At 28.4% G+C, this 5,149-nt stretch overlaps 1 long non-coding RNA gene across 9 annotated transcripts; it reads right to left on the reverse strand.

Moving 5' to 3' along the window:
* Window positions 1-513: 513 nt before the first annotated feature.
* Window positions 514-3,944, reverse strand: LOC133790555 (uncharacterized). 9 transcript variants are annotated; one of them, XR_009874039.1, is made up of 6 exons: window positions 3,614-3,944; window positions 3,350-3,495; window positions 2,843-2,991; window positions 2,486-2,588; window positions 1,878-1,934; window positions 962-1,712 (listed from the first exon to the last, which is right to left on the reverse strand). It is a non-coding gene; the product is annotated as an uncharacterized LOC133790555 (long non-coding RNA). The 9 variants fall into 9 exon arrangements; XR_009874038.1 differs by having other exon boundaries at window positions 962-1,727; XR_009874040.1 differs by lacking the exon at window positions 962-1,712 and adding an exon at window positions 514-798 and having other exon boundaries at window positions 1,878-2,588.
* Window positions 3,945-5,149: the final 1,205 nt, after the last annotated feature.

Below are 5,149 nucleotides of genomic sequence, written 5' to 3' on the forward strand. Positions count from 1 at the left end.
CATATAATTGAAAATAGTTTAACGAAAATCGAGTTTAGAGTACTATTTTGATCCATTTTGTAAAACACATAGTCTGAATTGTAATTTAACAAAACATAGGGGTCGATCGCTTATTCAAGGAAAACATAAGGGCCTAAATGTTATTTTATCTAAAAAAAAAGCCATGCAAATTGTATAATAATAATAAATAGATGAATACAAGTATGTATACAATAAATTGTTTGAACTTTATTTTCAGCATTTTAATTATTCATTATACAATGAACAGAATTATAAAAAAAAACTGGGGTCAAGACGCGCCCACGTTTCTATATAAGGAGCATATTATACAGGTATGGTGAAAAGACTCCTTTCCACACAATCTATCAAAATAAAAATTAAAAAATATATTTTTTAATCATTACAAAAAACTGCGCGACGCGCGGTTATGTTTTCTAGTTTATATACAAATCTAAAAAATTATAAATTAAAATAACAAAACTTATACAAAGTATTTACAAATCTAATAAAACAAATTTTGGAACAAATATAATACTGTTACTTGACTCAAAAATCATATAGTCTTATTATAAACATAATCGTCTTGACCTTAAAAAATATATAACCAGAATTACAAAGTAAATAATTATGCACTCAAAAAAGAATCCTTTACTCTAATAAAAATTACAAATAAAATAAAACACTAAATTCATTGTCAAACAACATATATTTCTTCTTCTTGTCCTTGTACTCACCCTCGTCATCAATAGTCTTTCCAAAGTAAAGATTGGCGCCATGAATTTCTTTCTAAAATCATCCCTGAAACATGAAATATAAATATAAATCAGATGCATAAGAAATAAAATGAAAATAGAGGAACATCTCCACCACATTGTGACACTTGAACTCCAACCCAAAGTACAATTAGTTTTCAAAAAACACAGCAATTCATCTAGATAAATTATAGAAATATACACAGTAATGATTGAATCAGCTCAACAATTATGAGCAGAGGCCTTCTCATTATATAGCAGAGGAATTACAACGGGTATAAAACAAACCCATAGAAAGAGAGACACGTGTACATAGAAGGGAATATTACAAATTATTACATAACAGAATTGGCAAAACAATGTAACAATAAAATCCTCCTCGGGATTGCTTCATTCACGCATCATTGCATTCTACATCAGCAGCACCTTTTTCCTCTGTGTCAGCCTCTGCAATTTCAATTTCTTTGACACCACCCTCAAGCGAAATGGAGCTGGAACTACATTGAGTTTGCTTATTAGAAATTGAAAACGTGTTGGTGATAAACCCTTTGTCAAACAATCTGCGACTTGATCGTGTGAGGGCACATATCTTATTTCTAACTTCTTCTGTAAAACCTTGTCTCTTACAAAGTGAATGTCAAGCTCAATATGTTTCGTGCGAGCATGATAGACGGGATTGGATGCGAGTGCACTTGCACTCATGTTATCACACCATATAACAAGAGTTGCCATAAGTTTGAATTTCATTTCACACAGTAATCCTTCCAGCCAAGTCAGTTCAGCAGCTAATTGGGCTAACGCTTGATACTCTGATTCTGTGCTTGAGCGTGCTACCACGGTTTGTTTCTTAGAGGACCACGAAATTAGTGATTCTGTGCTTGAGCGTGCTACCTCGGGATTGCTTCATTCACGCATCATTGCATTCTACATCAGCAACACCTTTTTCCTCTGTGTCAGCCTCTGCAATTTCAATTTCTTTGACACATTTTAGTTGTAAATCTTAGCCATAATTTTCATTCAGTTCAAAGATAACTGTCCAAAAACTACTTAAAATGAATCATGCAGGATGTATAGATCAATACATAAATTTTAAACAACTAACAAAGAAAAAGATAGAAAATATACAAGTTTCCTCTGATGTGTTCACTGGTACTCCCATGTCTCTTAGAACAAAAGATCCTTCTGAAAAGTAAACATGGTAGTCATTATGATTGGTAAATATATTATTCATTATAAAACATATAACACTCAACCACTCAAATATATAACACAATATCATAATTATTAATAAGAAACAAATGTATGACTTTGATTTTTGGCTTACACACAAGGTTGTCAGAATGAAAGATGACACTAAGTAGAATCACATCTATGAGAAATATATTAAAGAACTACAAGAGCTTATAAATAACCAAGAGAAAATAAATGGTGAGGCACTAATTAGGTCCAGTTGATTAGACCATCCAAAGTAATGAAGAGAGAAAAAAAAACCAAATATGTTATGACAGATTCTACATATATATATATAAATATATATATATATCAATATATTCTTTGTTATGGAAGTATACCATGCCTCTAATAATTACAATAATTCCTTTTAGCTTTATAAGACAAGGAGTACACAATACACAACCAAATGCTGTCTAATCTTACGTCACAAACCAATAGGCATTTGAAACCCAAATAACATAACATTAATTACAAGCCAACTAGAGAGAGAAATCATTTACTTTCATACCAAGATCAAGCATTGCCTTGTTGTCTGAAGTATTTTCTCAAACCATTTTGCGCATTATAAATACATAGCACTTTATGAGGCATTTTCTCAAACACCTAATGTGCATTACATATGAGAAACAAAGAAAAATAAAAACGAAGGAAATCCTAGTACAAGTAAAGTGAACCTGAAGCAATTATCGAATAATTCCAGAAGAATAACACTAAGCATTTTTATTATGCTCTAAACTCCAACAAGTCCATGAAATTACTAGCATTTCAAATGGATATTGGTATACATACAACCATAAGAAAATGAATTGTGACAACACTAAGAAGCATCAATTAATAAATAAATTGATAGAGGTTACCGTATATACTCAATATTTGAGACTCATTGCATTGTACACTTTGCCATGCGTCACCATAAGGGCCCCCTTTAGCATCTTTGACAAATGAGACATCATAGAAATCAACTTGATTGCCCACTCCAAACTTGATATCATTACAGTCCTCTTCTCTGTACAAAATGACAAAAATGAAAACAACCTAACTTAGATTTTGGGGAAATTTACAATAAAATCTCTAAGACTTATTACAAGACATAATCAAGGGATAAAGTTATATAAAGACTTGCGTTTACCAAGCAGGTGACTTACCTAGACAAAATCAAAAGTAAGAAATAAAATATAAGAGAGAAATTTGGCTTTAAATTAAAGCAGATAACATTGAACAAAAACTGAAACTAGCGTGAATATTCTATCAAATTTCTAAGGATATACAACTATAGTTTTATTAGAAAAATTGTCTCAGATAATATACAACATCACTAATCCTTCAGATTTGAGGTTATTAATCATGCATAATCATGGATATACCTTAACAAGAATCTACAATGTCTCTATGTTCGTCACCAGCCACCAGCCACTGTGAACTGTCACCAACAACTCCAATCCACCATCAAAGGTTCCAATCCGCCACCAGGCCCCAATCCAAGATATCCTAACCCAAAGCAAAAATAAAGCTAGCAAGAAAAAAACAAGATATTTAGAAACCTAAGCAATCCCATAAATACATCACGTAAAGAGGAGATAAAATAAACAATAAAAAAATTATAAAAATAATGACAAACACGAACGTACACAACAAAGTGATAAGTCGTAGGGGATCCATGAATTTAACGGAGTAGTAGGAGAAACGAAGGGTCAGTGGCATCAAACGAACAGAGTCCCAGGGGTAGAGTCAAAGAACTACATCGGCGGAGATGAAGAAATGCAGCGGAGGCATCAAAGAAATGCAGAGACGGCAACGAAAATGAGCAAAGTTGCAGAGAGGCGAAGTCATGGATCTGGTATTTGAAGATCAGAGGAGGCGCCTGGTCTCCTCAAATGATCGAATGAGATGAAGGCGGATTGGAGGTGAGGAAGAGAATGAGAGAAACAGAGAAAATAATGAGAGAAATAGCGAGAATCGACGTTTGGGAGAGAGAGCGCGCTTCAGATTTTTCTTTTTATTTTAAATTTTTCTTATTTATTTAATTAAAAAAATCTGATTTTTAATATATAAATTCATTTTTAATTAACACAATTTCTTTTTTTATTCAAATTGAAAGCATTTTGATATTTATTTCCAATAATAATATAATAATAGGGTGATTCTCATAATTTAAAATATAAATATTTAGTTATTGATAAATCTCATTTATCAAATTTAAATATTTCTTATTATTTATTTCTCAATAAATAATAATACAATTTAACAAAAGTAAAACTTTTTAAATTCAATTTATTCTCTATTTCTAAATTTTCATGTCACTTATTAATTATTCTAAGAAATAATACATAATTTAAGAAATAAATCCATCTATTATCCTATTATATAATTAAATTTTAATTTTAATATAAAAATTATTATAAATACAAAAGTTAATAATATGAAAAATTTAGAAAAAAAATAGTTTCAAAAGTTTTTAATAAATACTAGATACAAACAATATACAGTATGCACGTTTGCTTAGTTTTATTTATAGAATTTATTAATAATTTTTATTAAATTTATATTAATGTCATATAAATTTCAAATAAATATTATACTTTAATTAAATAATTTATTTATTTTTGTTTAACTTTATGTTTGTTCTAGTTTTTGAATTTGAGAATCACAGAGATTATATATTATATGTTTAATGTAATATTAAATATTATACGTGATTTTAAATTAAATTTTTTTACTAGTTTTAAAAAAAAATTGTTGTTAATTGACAATAGATTATATTATATGTTTAATATGATATTATTCTAATAAGTGAGTTTAAGTTTAATTAAATTTTATTTGAGTTATAAAACATATGATGTTATTATTTTTAAATAATTATCATTGTAAAATATATCAAAAATATCATATTTTAATTTGCTTAATTATTTATTATTTTTAAATAATTATCATTGTAAAATATCTCAAAAATATCTTATTTTATTTATTTTTAATTATTTATTTTATTTTATTTAAGTTTAAGTAATGTTTACAAACTACCGTTAAATATAAGAATATTCTGTTAAATATAAGAATATTCTTTTAAAGTTAACATTAAAAAATAAAAAACCGTTAATACCAAGAATTTCCGTTATCTACACACTTATTATATAAAAGAGATATATAATTTTCATAAATATATATTT

The sequence above is a fragment of the Humulus lupulus genome, chromosome 1, assembly GCF_963169125.1.
Source record: "Humulus lupulus chromosome 1, drHumLupu1.1, whole genome shotgun sequence".
Classification (NCBI taxonomy): domain Eukaryota; kingdom Viridiplantae; phylum Streptophyta; class Magnoliopsida; order Rosales; family Cannabaceae; genus Humulus; species Humulus lupulus.